The sequence below is a fragment of the Procambarus clarkii genome, chromosome 14 (genome assembly GCF_040958095.1).
Source record: "Procambarus clarkii isolate CNS0578487 chromosome 14, FALCON_Pclarkii_2.0, whole genome shotgun sequence".
In the NCBI taxonomy this organism is placed as follows: Eukaryota; Metazoa; Arthropoda; class Malacostraca; order Decapoda; family Cambaridae; genus Procambarus; species Procambarus clarkii.
This window is the reverse complement of record NC_091163.1, coordinates 2,305,553-2,320,978: the sequence shown is the minus strand read 5'-3', so window position 1 is coordinate 2,320,978 and position 15,426 is coordinate 2,305,553. Positions and strand designations below refer to the sequence as shown.

At 44.2% G+C, this 15,426-nt stretch overlaps 1 protein-coding gene across 3 annotated transcripts in view; it reads left to right on the top strand.

Annotated features, from left to right (window-relative positions):
* Nucleotides 1-15,426, top strand: part of LOC123771039 (tripartite motif containing 13) — a 127,735-nt gene that overhangs the window by 10,786 nt on the left and 101,523 nt on the right. The window lies entirely within an intron of this gene.

Genomic DNA, 15,426 nt, shown 5'->3' with positions numbered 1-15,426 from the left:
ATAGATTTAAGTATACCCTTTGTAAGCCATGAAGTGTTTAACCTTTTATTTGTAACGTGTTTCGTTAGCATTGGACAGTGGGAGTTATAAAGGTTCAGAGCTTTCTGAAGAAATGTTTGCACTGCTAGGTTGATGTTCACTATGTCACCTAATTCAGCCTCCCAGTTGATATTAGCAACAGCAGCAAGAAAGTTGCTTATAGAAGCTTCATTGTTCTGCCTAAAGTTTATCTTCCTTGAATCTAGAGGTGGTTAATTAATGTTGGTTAGGAGAAATGTGGGATGGTCTGTGGTCCTATCAATGATTATCCCTGAAGTGGAGAGGTTATGTTAGTCCAGATGTGGTCAAGAGCAGAGGCAGTACTATCAGTGATTCTAGTAGGTCTAATGATTAAGGGTATGAGGAAGCAGGAATTCATACAGTTGAGGAAACTAGCAGCAGGAGGGTTATCAGGCTCGCAGAGGTCAATATTAAAGTCCCCTGCAATAATTAGATGGTTTTTGTTCAGTCTGTTATCTAGTATTAGATTTCTAAGGTTAGAGTTGAATTCGGACACATCAGTGCTAGGAATTCTATAGACTGCTCCCACAGTCAGGATAGACTCAGCACCCTTGACTCTGAAACTGGCGAAGATATACTCCCCACAGCAGTCTCCAGTTCTAATTACTTTTAAGCATGTCAGTTCTTGGTGGTAGTAAAGAGCAGTACCACCACCTCTCAGAATTGGTCGACAGTTGTGAATTGCTGAGTAGTTCGGCATGTTAAAGAGTCTAGTAATATCCTCTTTTAACCACATTTCAGTAAGTATAACAAAAGAGAATTTGTTGTCAACAGTTTGAATCAGGGCACTAACATCATCGAAGTGTTTGCTTAGAGATCTTACATTCAAGTTAATTACAGAGATATTGAGATTATGTGTTAATACATTGTTTACATCATGTGCTGTATAATATCTGCAATTTTGATCATTAAAGTGATAATTGTCATAGATACTGGATAAAAGGTTTAGTTCTGGGGCTAAACTTGTTTGCATAAGAGGGCTGGTTGTAGGAAAAAAAGCAAAAAAGGCAATTACAAAATAAACAAATTTTGATATAAAGGGTTAAAAAATATATATGTATACAAGACTATACAAGGCAAACACGTAACGAACAAAAAAATGAGGTAGATTGCTAACAAGTACTCTCAGGTACACTGAAAGTAATAATTTGCATTTTGAGACATAGGCAAAGCCAGAGATACAATGGAGTAAGGGAGTATGGCGAGGCTAGGCAACCTAGATAATAATGAAAGCAAAGAAAAAAGTTAAAAAGAAAAAAAAAAAGAAAAAAAGTAGAACCCCAAGGACAAATACCATAGTTGAGATAAGGATAGATGAGAGAGTAATAGTACACTCTTATGGTTAATGGTAGCGGGATTATATCACTGATGGCTACATATTGGTGTCTGTCATCAAGATAGGATCGGATAAAGTTCAGGGCAATGCCTTGGATTCCATAATAGTGGAGTTTAAGTAGGAGGTAGTTATGGTTAACAACATCAAAAGCCTTTCTCAAGTCTATGAAGAGTCCAATCGGAAATTCACTTCTCAAGGGCTGAGTAGATTAAAACAAGCAGACAAACAATTGCATCATTGGTACTCTTTTTGGGAGCGGAAGCCAAACTGACAGGAACTTAGTATGTTGAATTTTACGAGATAGAAGTAGAGTTGTTTGTAAATAATTTTTTCAAATATTTTGAATAATATATTTAGATTTGATATTGGTCTGTAATTGTTTATGTCTGCCAGATTGCCTCCTTTATGAACTGGCATTACTCTTGCTCTTTTAGGGATGTCAGGGAAGGTACGAAACTAAAGATTTGTTGAACAGCAAAGCTATGGGTGGCGCAAGGGCATGTGAAACACTTGTATACTATGGATGGTATTTCATTAATGTTCCCAGCTTTAGTTTTTAGTGAGTGAATGATGAACACAACATCTGTAGGGCTGATTGGTGAGAGGAAAAAGAGAGTTTGGTTAGCTACCAGAAAGATATATGGTAACGTGTCTGAGTCTGTGGGATTTTTCGGGCAAAGTTAGCACCAGTCGATGAAAAGAAGCTATTAAAATCAGTTGCTGTTTCTAGATCTTTTGCAGGTGTATAACTGTCCTTGGAGATTTTTATCTGATTATATGAATGTTGTTTAACTCCTAGGATGTTAGAGATGGCTCTCCATGTTGCCTTTTTCTTCTTTGAATACATTCTCATAATAGGAAAGTTTTGCTTTTCTTATTATACTGGTAAGCACTGACAAGTACCTCTTAACTACTTCCTTTGCAACTAGGCCAATCCTAAGTTTTTTTGTGTGTTCATGTTTCTTGTTGATTGCTTTGAGTATTCCATTTGTGAGCCTGGGATTATTTAACATTTTGCCAGTTACTTGCTTGTTGTGGAGAGGACAATGAGTATTGTACAGACTTAAAATTTTGGAAAGGAAGAGGTTAGTTAATGAATTTATATCCTGTGTTTTATTAAATTCAGGTCCCCAGTTTATATTGTGGAGAGCAATTGTGAATTTGCCTATTGATGCTTCATTGTGTAACCTAAAGGTACGTTTCTTGTTAGCTAGTGGTGTTATGTCCATGTTCGCTATGAGAAAGTTAGGATAGTGGTCAGTTGTTCTGTCAGTGATTATACCAGATGTGAGTGGGAGCTGTTATGTTAGTCCATAAGTCAGTAACAGATGTTTGAGTGAATCGAGTGGGCTTGGTGATTGTGGGGATTAGCATACAGGAGTTCATGCTGGTAAGGAAATAGTCGACTTGAGGGCTATTTTGTTGACACAGGTCAATATTGAAGTCTCCTCCCAGAATTATATGATTTTTGTTGAGGTTGTTGTTCTTGATAAGATTCCTTAAGTTATCTGAGAATGCAGCTCTGTTTGTATTGGGAACCTATAGATGGCTCCAATAGTCAAGGAGGATTTAAGGGATTTAATTGAGAATTGAGCAAAGGTATATTCACAGTAGTCATTTTTGTCACTAATGACACTGTTGCAGATGAAGGTATCTTGGTAGTATATAGCTGTGCCACCTTCTTTTTTGTTAGGCCTTCAGTTGTGAATGGCTCTATATCCAGCTGAGTGGTGAAGTTGGGTATGGTCTTTACTTAGCCAGATTTCTGTTAAAATAATGAACAATAGTTTAGTACCTAGTGCTGTTAGTAGTGCATTTATATCATCAAAATGTTCACAAAGTGATCTGACATTTTTGGTTGAAAACTGATAAGCCAGTATTATTTTGGAGTTTGTTTTTTGTCTGGTGTGCAGTGTAATACCTGCAGTAGTGATGATCAATGTGCTGGTTAGTGTATATTTGTGGTAGTAGATTTTGTTCAGGATCAATATCAGCTTGCATGTGGATGCAATGGACTCAAGGTACAATAAGGTAAGCAGTTACAGAGCAGTAAAATACTAAATCTGTTAACAATATAAAATAATTATAGTAAAAAAAAAATAAAAAAAGAAAGTCCAAATACATATATAATAGAAACAAATAAAGTAAAATGAAGATCACTGAATTGAGACAGTAATAGCAAATAACAATTGATAACTAATATAAGACAATAGCTTACTTTACTAAAGTCAATACATTATAGTTAATTACCAAAGTTACACTAAAACAAAAATGAGGTAGATTACTTAAGAGGTACACTCAGGTACACTGAAAGTAATAGTTTACACTAGAGGACACAGGCAAAGCCAAGGTGCAATGGAGCAAGGGAATATGGAGTACAGTATTTAAAAAATAATTAATAATTCGAGTAAAAAAAGAAAAAAAATGCAGATACACATATATAATAGAAACAAGTGAAGCAAAAAAAGTTGCAGTAATATCAAAATAACAATACAATAAGTAGCAAATGAAGAAATGAACAATAAAAAATAGTGGGTTAAACAAGAGAAAAACAAACAAATGATAAATTTAAAAACCTTTCAAAAGAAAAGGCAGAGCTATAGCACACTCTGGTTACTAGATGAAACTATAATTTATAATCTGGTTATTCAGCTGTTATCCCACAGTCATCAAGGAAAGACCTGAGGTGTGCCTTAGTGGTTATTTCATAAGTTTTCCCAGCGTCAGTCTTCTTGGCTAGAATTTTACCATCTCGCACAAAACAATGTTTAATTGATCCAATGGAATTTTTACGAATTCCATGCAGTTTAAAGAAGAGTCTTTGTCTGATCCTGGTCAGGCATTCATTCGCATAAACAAAGGTTTGCCTAGAGACTGCAACTTTGATAAGGTCTGACTTGCGGGAGCAGCTATCTAATTTAACATGATTTTTTTTGTTATTTGTACCAGATTATTTGGTACCCACTCTGTAAGGTGATTTGATGTCTCTTGCTTGAATTGAATAATTCATCTTACTAGTATTATGTAATTCCTGGATCACGCTGGCAGCACAGTCTTCTCCGTCAGTTTCTTGGGGAAAATCTTGTGATGAGATAATGACAGAATCAAGGAGCTTAAGTTGGTCTGATTCATCTTGGGTAACATTGTGTTACTGTTGTAGGGTGTTAAGATGGTTCTCAAACTTTTGCAACATTTCTTCCTGTTTCCTAGTCGTTTCTGCTGGTTTAAAGTTAGTAACTGTGTCCTTAAGAGAGCTTAACTCCAGTTCAAGGAAGCCGACTCTGGTAGATAGATCTACATTATTCTTGAGCATGGCTTTAGCTTCAACTTGTAGGTTCCTTATTATGGCTGACTGCTCTTCGATTACTGATATTTGGTCTGCATGCATCTGGATTAATAACTTGAGCCATGGGTTTATCAGCGAAGTGCTTGAAGTCGGAACAAGGGGCAGCAGCTTGTTAAAGGTGCCCCCCTCCCCGCTCAGCTCGTTGTCGCCGTGTGGGGGCTTAGTGGGCGGCTGCCGGAGTGTGATGCTCCTTGGGACAGTCCTCTGTCCTTTTCTAGCCTTATGCTCCTGCTGCCGTCCTCTCCAATTCTGCTGGGCATCTTTTCCTTTTCCTTCTGTTTCGTTTTTCTCCCCCCTCTTCTCCTATCTGCTTGCCATTTCCTGCCGACCTTTTGCTCGTTCTGGTTCTTCCCTTGGACTTCTTCTATTCTGATGCCCGGGTGCTTGAGGAGGCATACTCAAGCACCCGTAGAACTGTAGTACCCGACGTCGAGAGCGAGGGGAACATTTTATTGTCAATCCCCCTTTCGTCACTGAACCCGATCTCGACGGACTGTCGGTTTCTTAAGGTGGCGTTTGTGGGGCGTATACTCACGACGCACCCCTAGGAGGCCCCGACAAGATCGGCGATAGCTTCTTGTTGGGTGTCCTGCCTCTAATTGTGGCTCCATGGTGGGTGTGGGGGCACATTCGTGAATGAATTCTTCTTTTCGTCAAGATGATAACCCCTGTTTCGACTTCTTCTGGTTTACCTTCTCAGGCTCGTGGGGTGGGCGACCAAGCCCCCGAGTCGGTCCGTATTGGAAGACCGGGCTCTGTAGCCTCCGCTGCATTGGGCCCCGACCTTGCTCCTCCTTTGGCCTCTCTGACTCCTTCCCCTGGCTCCCCTCCCTCCTCTGTGGTTGGGTCGAGCCCCAAGCCCCCAGTGGTGACTACCTCGTCCCCTGGTGCGGCTCCTTCTCTAGTTGTAACTACTGCGCCTTTTAACCCCTCTCTCTCTGGGAGTTCTCACCGCCGTCCTCGTCACGGCCGCCCTCGCTCGATTCCTTCCAGTTCTGCTACCTATCAAGCCTTGTTTGGTCCCGCTTCGTGGGCCAAATACTTTGATCTCCTCCCTCTTGATTCTGCGCCTCCTGACGATTTCTCCCTCCATCGACATCTCATTGATTCCGTGGATGCCTCCATTACTTTTAACCCCACTCGTCTCGGTATACGTGTCGTTGCTGCTCCTTCTCAGGATGCTGCTTCCCGCTTGGCTGCCTTATCCTGCCTTGGCGAGACCCCCGTTCGGGTCTCGAAGAACGCTCAGTTGAATGCCAGTGTTGGCACTATTTTGCTCCCGCCCCATGTTGCGACCGGTGTTCGGGACCTGCGCGACTGCCACGACGATATTCGACATATCCTCGCTGCCCAGGGCCATTCTATTCTCCAGGTGGACACGTTTACTCGTCCCCCTCGTGGTAGTCGCCGTCAACCCCTCCGGGTTGTGAAGGTTACCTTTGATGGTAGGACCCTTCCACCCTCTGTCATTCTTGCTGGTGCCAGGTGCTCTGTCCAGGAGTACATTCCTTCTCCTCGGCTCTGCAACAAGTGCTGGAGGTTTGGGCATGGTGCCCTCCGCTGCTCCGGGACTGTCTCTCTCTGTCCTTTGTGTGGTGGTGAAGGTCACTCTAAGTCGGAGTGCACTTCTCCCCAGGCTCGTTGCCTCAACTGCGGTGAGGCCCATCCTACCTTCTCCCGTGCGTGTGTCCATTACAAGCTTGAGGCAGCCGTCCTCAACTTGAAGCACCGGGAGCGTTTATCTTTTCCTGAGGCGAGGCGCCAGGTTCGCCGGCTCCCGCCTTATGCTAATATCTCTTATGCTCGCGTGTTGCGCTCTTCCTCTCCTCGTCCTTCCCGCCTTCCTCAGACTCACAACCGTTTCCGGGCCTTGGACCCTGATGCGCCCACTGCCCCCTCCTCTGTTCCTTTGGGTTCTCTCCCGAAGGATCCTCCTCCTGGTCCTCTGTCTGGGGTTCCCCTTCCTTCTACCCGGTCTGTCGTGTCTTCTGTGTCTTCTTCCTCGTCTCCCTCCGATCCTCCTTCCCATCCTCTTCCTCCATCTATCGGCTCTCCCCACCGCCTGTCGGTGCGGGCGGATGTCCATCGCTCTCCTAACGGCCGTCGTGTGTGCTCTCGTTCGGCTTCTCCTGTTGAGACACTGGAATCCGTTGCCCAGTACGTAGTTGCTGGGACACCGGTCTCTTTAAGTCAGAAGTGTAAGCCTGGCTCCTCTCCTTCCTCTTCCCCGGCGGGTAAGAAGGCTTCGCTTTCTTCCTCCGCTCCTCCTTCTGGCTCTGTTGCTCCTTCCCCTCCCGTTTCAGTGCTTGCGCCCTCTGTTCCTGCTATGGAGGTTTCTTTGGCCCCTGCTTCCCTTTCGGTTGCTGCTCTTGCTGGGGTGCGCTCCCCTCTTTCTACTCCCCCTCTCCCTGCTGCTGTCCTTGACTGCTCCTCTCCGTTGTCTCCTCCTCTTCCTCCTCCTCCGGACCCTGCCCGCCCACCTCTGATCTGTTCTCCCGTTTCCTTCCCTCCGTCTTTGCTCAGTTTACCCATGCCCCCTAACCCTGACTTTGCTGACCCTGATCCCGACCCTGATATTCTTTAACGTGCTCTGTTGCTCTTTCACCTTTGTTTCTTCCTTGTTCTCTGTTTTTGTCCTTTCTCTTCTCGTCATTGTCCATTCTTCAATGGAACGTTCGAGGTTATTACGCCAATTTCCTCGAACTCCAACTTCTGATTTCGTGGTTTTCGCCCCTTTGTGTCTGTCTCCAGGAGCCGATGCTTGGTGCTCGTCCTGGTCGTTTTCGTGGCTATTCCTTTCTCTCCCCCCCCCCCAGCCATTGCTGGGGCTTCTAATTCTTCTGCTCTCTTGATTCGGGCTGATGTTCCCTTTGTTCCTTTACTTTTTCCTTCGCCTCTCCATTGTTCTGCTGCTCGTATCTTTGTGGGGAAATGGTACACAGTTTGTTCCATTTATCTCCCCCCGAGTGTTCCGCTCTCTCTTCCTGATTTGAAACACCTCCTAGACTCCTTGCCGGAGCCTGTGCTCCTGCTGGGTGACTTCAATTGTCGTCATTCTCTTTGGGGTGACATTCTGACGAATACCCGGGGTCACCTCCTTGAGCCGTTTCTCCTCTCTTCTTCCCTGTCTCTTCTGAATTCTGGTGAGCCCACTCATTTGGACTCTCGGACACACATCCTTTCTTGTCTTGATCTTTCTCTCTGCTCTTCTTCTCTTTACTTAGATTTCACGTGGCAGGTTCTTGATGACCTCCATGGAAGTGATCATTTCCCCATCCTTGTTTCCTTTTTCTCTTTTCGCCCTTCCCTCTCTTTCCCTAGGTGGCAGTTTGCTAAGGCAGACTGGACCCTATTTACCCTCAGTGCTGCTCTCTCTGACCTCTCCCTTCTGCCTCTCTCTCGCGCTCTCCTCCTTTTTCATGACACTGTCTTCAACGCTGCCCTCCGCTCTATTCCTCGCTCTTCCTCTCGGGGTCCACGGAAGTGCGTTCCCTGGTGGAATGCGGACTGTGCTCGGGCTGTCCGCTGTAAGCGTGCAGCCTGGAAGAGGCACCGCCGTAGGCAGACGACCGATTCTTTTCTTTTCTTTCGGAAAGCGAGTGCGGTGGCCCGTAGGGCCATCCGTACGGCTAAACGTGAATGTTGGGCATCTTATGTCTCAACAATTACGTCCGACACCCCTCTGGCCCAGATCTGGAAGCGTATCCGCAAGATAGCGGGTAAGTTCGTTCCCGATGTTTCACCGGTCCTTCACCTCCATGATACTCTTGTGGCGGACCCGTTGCAGGTCGCTTCCGAACTGGGTTCCCACTTTTCTTCTGTTAGCTCTGGTCTTCATCTTCCCCAATCTTTCCTTCTTCGTAAACCTGTCCTTGAGTCTCGTCCTTTAGATTTCTGCACTCATCTTCAGCTTCCCTATAATGATCCCTTCTCTCTCTCTGAACTTCGTTCTGCTCTGGCCCTCTGCGGTTCTACGGCGGCGGGCTCCGATGGTATTCATTATGAGATGCTTCGCCATCTCCCTCCGAGCACGTCTCAGTATTTACTGAGTCTGTATAATCGGATCTGGGAGTCGTCGTCAGTCCCTGAGGACTGGCTCGATGCCGTTGTCCTCCCTGTTCGCAAACCGGGGTCTCTGGGTACTTCCCCTAAGGACTTTCGCCCTATTGCTCTCACAAGTTGTGTCTGCAAACTCTTTGAACGTATGGTTAACGTTCGTCTGATGTGGTTCCTGGAACACCATCACCTCCTCTCCCCTTCTCAATTTGGTTTCCGCAAGTGCCGCAGCACGACAGATGTCCTGGTGAACTTGGAGGTCTATATTCGTACTGCTTTTGCTGCGAAGACCTCCGTTGTTGCCGTCCTTTTTGACCTAGAAAAGGCTTACGACACCACTTGGCGTTATCATATCCTGTCTCAACTTCATTCTTTTGGCTTTCGTGGTCATCTCCCTCTCTTTCTCCGCAGCTTCCTCTCTCGTCGTTCCTTTCGGGTGCGCCTTGGTACTGCTCTCTCTCCCTCTTTTCAGCAATACGAAGGTGTGCCCCAGGGTAGTGTTCTGAGCACTACTCTTTTTCTGGTTGCCCTCAATGGTCTTCTTTCCTCTCTTCCTTTTGGTGTCTTCTCCGCTCTCTATGTCGATGATCTTACCCTTTGTTGTCAGGGTGATGATTCGCCTCTCCTTCAACGCCGGCTTCAACTTGCAATTGATGCCGTGTCGTCTTGGGCCACAGGTCATGGCTTCAAGTTCTCTACTTCAAAGACTTGTGCCATGACTTTTACGCGGAAACGGGTTGTTCTTCGTCCCTCTTTGTCACTTTATGGTCATCCCCTTGAATACAAAGATTCCGCGAAGCTTTTGGGGTTATTCCTTGACACTCGTTTGTCTTGGTCTCCCCATATCTCTTACCTCCGTGTTGAGTGCTCTAAGGCCCTTACCCTCCTTCGGGTCTTGTCCCATACTTCTTGGGGGGCAGATAGGCGCACTCTCCTTGCTTTACATTCCTCTCTCGTCCTGTCTAAGCTCGATTATGGTTGCCCTGCTTACTCGTCTGCTTCTCCTTCTACTCTTCGCCGTCTTGATGTTTTGCACCATACTGGGTTGCGCCTCAGTTCTGGTGCCTACTGGGTTGCGCCTCAGTTCTGGTGCCTTTCGTTCGACTCCCATCCTTAGCTTGTATGTTGACACTGGCTTCCTGTCTCTCCAGGACCGCCGTGATCGCTACTGTCTTCGCTATCTTGCGCGGTCCTTGCAACATCCTTCCTCTCGTCTCTGTCGTGCTTTAACTTTTACCCCTCCTGCGGTTCCTGTTCCTCTTCACCACCTCCCTCTTTCTGTCCGGTTATCTTGCCTACAGGATTCTCTTTCCGTTCGTATTTCTGATGTTTCTCCTCGTGTTGTTCCTTCTTTGCCCCCGTGGAGGGTCCCTCTTCCGCGGTTTTGTACATCCTTGACCCGTATCACTAAAGCTTTTACCCCTCCTACGGTTCTAAAACGCCTTTTCCTCGAGCACTTTTCTTCTCACTCCCGCTCCATTTCTGTCTTCACCGATGGGTCTAAGTCAGCAGACGGTGTTGGCTACTCTGTTGTTTTTCCTGATCGCACTTATATGTGTCGCTTGCCTCCGGAGACTAGCATCTTTACAGCGGAACTTTATGCTATTCTCTATGCTCTTCGTTTCCTGCTTTCTCGTTGTCAGTCTTCCTTTGTGGTTGTTGTTGACTCTCGTAGTGCCCTCATGGCTCTCGGGTCCTTTAATCCGGTTCATCCAGTAGTTGTCGAGATCCAGCATTGGCTGTTTCTCGTTCACAGTAAATTTAAGTCGGTTGAGTTTTGTTGGGTTCCCAGCCATATTGGTGTGTCTTTAAATGAGCGTGCGGATGCTGCCGCTAAGGAAGCTGTCCGCTCTTGTCCCATCTCTCGTAAAGGCATTCCGTATTCCGACTTTTACCCGGTTATCCATTCCTCAGTCCTTACCCGTTGGCAGGCTTCTTGGTTGTCTGTTACTGGTAACAAGCTACGTACTCTTAAATGTTATGTTTCCTCGTGGCCGTCCTCCTTCCACCGTAACCGGCGGTGGGAAACAGCTCTGGCGAGGTTGCGTATTGGCCATACTCGCTTAACCCATGGTCACTTGATGGAACGCCGCCCTGCTCCTTATTGTCCTAGTTGCATTGTCCCTCTTACGGTCGTGCATGTCCTTCTTGAATGTCCTGACTTCCAGGACGAGCGTGTGTCTTGCTTTCCGACCGCCCCTCGCGGTCACCTGTCCCTCGATAGAATTCTTGGTGACTCGGATACTTTTGATATCGTTCGCCTTATGCGTTTTTGTTCTCGTATTGGCATCCTTGGTGATATTTAGCGCCCTCTGATTATTTTGCGTATTTGATGGTGCTACATAGCCTTCCCGGTTTGGTGCCTTCTTTTGATAATTACTTACTTACTTGTTAAAGGTGCTCCATGTGGTTACACAATTGTTGCATGGCCCATGTCAGAGACACCGATGACGTCGCTCCACCCAGCTGAGATGGTTTGTTATTGTTGTCGAGGGAAGAGTTGGTAACTTCCCCCCCCCCCCCCCTGGGGGCCCCCGAGGGGGGGGGACAGCCGCACTATTCCTGTTGCTAGCCTGACTAGTTAGGTTATTCCTGAGAGTTGTGCTATCTTTCTTAGTGGCCTTACCAAGTTTGGGTTTGCTATGCATGGTAGCAGGATAAATGTAGGCAGGCAAATGGGGAAAACTTGTCGATGTGGCTGCAATGAACGTCGGGAACAACTTCCTCCAGGGAGCAACACTAATGAGGTCGAAATGGGATAATATAGGTTGGTCTTGTCGTTTGTTTCAATCACATTTGGGTCACTGTGTACTTAGCTGCCTTCTGGGGATGTTACATCATCTGTGGGTAGCTGTGGGCTCAAGTAGCAGCTGACAAAATTGGAGGGACGGCAGAGTCGTTAGGAGCGGTGAGCATTCGTTCGGAGTTGTTCATTCGTTTCTTTGTTCGGAGCAGTGAGCATTCATTCAGAGCGGTGAGCATTCAAGCGGATATTGGCAACCATCCAGTTACTGGTAACTGTCCTGATAGTGGCAACCATCCAGTTACTGACAGCTATCCAATTACTGTGCTGGCAACTGTCTGATCACTGGTGGCTGTTCAGATAATGGCAACCAGTCAGATGCTAGCACCTGTTTAGATATGGCAACTGTCTGGACACTGATACCTGTGCAGATATGGTAATTGTCCAGAGGCTGATGCCCATTCAGATACCGGTGACTGTCCAGATACTGATGACTATCCAAATATTAGCAATCATTCAGATATTGGCAACTGTTCAGTTTCTGATAACTGTTCAGATACTGCCTACCATCTAGATACTGGTGACCATCCAGTTACTGGTGACCATCCAGATATTGGTGACCATCCAGATGCTAGTAACCAGACACTGGTCACTGGCAATTGTCCAGTTACTGGTGACTGGCAACCATCCACATTTATTTATTTATTTATATATATATATATATATATATATATATGTCGTACCTAGTAGCCAGAACGCACTTCTGAGCCTACTATGCAAGGCCCGATTTGCCTAATAAGCCATGTTTTCATGAATTAATTGTTTTTCAGCTACCTAACCTACCTAACCTAACCTAACCTAACTTTTTCGGCTACCTAACCTAACCTAACCTTTAAAGATAGGTTAGGTTAGGTTAGGTAGGGTTGGTTAGGTTCGGTCATATATCTACGTTAATTTTAACTCCAATAAAATAAAATTGATCTCATACATAATGAAATGGGTAGCTTTATCATTTCATAAGAAAAAAATTATAGAAAATATATTAATTCAGGAAAACTTGGCTTATTAGGCAAATCGGGCCTTGCATAGTAGGCTGAGTAGTGCGTTCTGGCTACTAGGTACGACATATATATATATATATATATATATATATATATATATATATATATATATATATATATATATATATATATATATATATATATATATATATATATATGCATGGCCCAATTTGCCTAATAAGCCAAGTTTTCCTGAAAATATATATTTTCTAATTTTTTTCTTATGAATTGATAAATCTGGCTAATTCATTATGTATAAGTAAATTTCTTTAAATTTGAGTTAAAACTAACGTAGATAAATGACCGAACCTAACCAACCCTACCTAACCTAACTTAACCTATCTAAACCTAACCTAAACTAAGACAACTTCGCAAATAATTTATGTTCCTAATATAATATAATATAATAATTCAAATGAACTAATTGGAAACAATTTATTGAAAATAAAAAAATCACTCGGCCTATTAGGCAAATCGGGCCTTGCATAGTAGGCCAAGAAGTGCATTCTGGCTACTAGGTATGACTATATATATATATATCTCTATATATATATATATAATATATATATATATATATATATATATATATATATATATATATATATATATATATATATATATATATACATACAAGAAGGCACATTGGGTTTATGAGAGTACATAGCATTGATGTTTATACATTCTTGTAAAGCCATTAGCACTCATAGCGTTTTGGGTACGTCCTTAACCACCGTGCTGCGCGGAGTTTATTGAGAAATTCCCCTAGTGCGCATGAAATGAAGTGTTCCCAAAAAATTCTTTTTTCTTCGTAAAATGATAAATTTCCCTCCCTGAACATGTCTATGTAAAAATAAGTACCAAATTCCACTTACTTTGGCAGTAGGGACGTGGACAAGATGCACTGTGACGTCATCAGGGCCTGGTCGCCCATGCGTGACTCGCCCAGACATGGTCGCACGGGCCATTCAAGCACCGGATGTCGCCACAGATATATTTTCAATTATTTGTTTTATGTATTTCCAATGCGGTTTTATTTGTTTTTTTATCGTATATGATGCATATTTGTGTCCTTTACAATATGTATACAGTAGAACGTTCATAATGTTCCATGGAACTGTGATTCATGTGTCAGTAATGTGTCCACAATAAATGTTTATTGTCGCAATATTACCTGTTAAAAAATCATTAAAATTACAATATGTACAGTTTCACACACTATTTACACAGTAACACACTGTATTACACACTCAGTACTTCAGAAGTGAGTAATAATCAACGAAGTAGCCCTTGGTACACAGCGCGACTTTGCTCTCAATGCACCAGGTACAGATAAATTTTCGCTTCCTGTTTCGTCATTCTGTGTGCTTGCAAATAACGCACTCACGTACACCCTTGGCTTTAGAACTTGTAGGTTGTATGTAACCAAGCTTGTAAAGCATAAGGTAGTATTGAAAAGATTATAGGAAAAGATCAATTTGTAAGGTAGTCTTGAAAAGATCGCTTTGTATGGTCCCACACAGAAAGAGATTCAGCTTACCTCAAGAGTGTCCATCAGTCAAGAAGAGATTCAGCTAGTCTCAAGAGTGTCCGTCAGTTGGGAAGAGATTCAGGTATTCTTGAAAATATCTATGGAAAACACCACCATGGAAGCCGCTAACACTGTTCATCTATGCTATTTGTATCAGATGCATCATCACTGAATGCAGAAAACGATTCATCTAAGTATCATCTAAATAAATAGCATAGGATTGCAAGGATGAGTGGGATTGGGTGGTTATAAATAGGAGCTACCTCGTATGGGCCAATAGGCCTTCTGCAGTTGCCTTTGTTCTTATGTTCTTATGTTCTTAAGGGTGATGCTCAGAGCTACAACTGGATACGCTCGCTATATCGTCCTCATAGGTACTGTATCACTTGCATCCGACCTTTGTGTTAGGTCCTTATTGCTCCTGGCTTCCCCAATATTATGACCCTTATGTTCTTCAAACAATAAGGTTTGAATTTCACCGACAGAGCATTATCTTTCAACAGCGTGTTGGACAGGTGTTTGGGAGCCAGAGGCGCGTGCGCCACCCATGGTTGCTCATTCAGTACTAACCCAGCCAGCAGCCTTAGGGATTTTTTTCCAAGATGGCTGTGTAGCGAGTAGATTATCCCAATAATATACTCGCTCCAAAAGCATTGTTAATATTCCTGTCAACCTTTGGAGATGAATGAGGTGAGGCGTTGCCCGGGCAACACGGTGAGGTGTTGCCCGAGCATATAAGCAGCGGAGTAGCGAACATTGGCTAGTCTACTTTCAAGTGTGGTCTAGAGCAGACACTTGCGAGATACTGTACCGACGCTCAGTGCACTCAACTCACACCAAAGTATCACCTGTGTACTTCTGTATATTCGACCAAATATATATATAGTATCTTAGTGTCTGTGTTTATTTGTCACCATACTTTACGTAACAATAGAACCGTTACATTGGTGACCCAGTGAGTGAAAAAGAACACCTAGTCACAAACTAGATCTTCGCCATGGATTTATCTACCAGGTTTCCAGCATACAACGCAGATGAGCCAGAATTTTGGTTCATGCAGATGGAGGCTATTTTCGACCTTCACGAAATTTTGACTGAGAAAGCCCGATATGCCTGTACCCTGCCAACACTTCCCTCGGAGGCTATGCACACTGCCTCCGCTGTCATCACCGCGCCATCACCGGACACCAGGACGTACACTGCATTGAAGGCCGCTCTTCTACAGGCAGCAATGAAACGCCGCATTCAACAAAGGGACCAACTCCTCACTGACAAAAGATTAGCAGACAAAACACC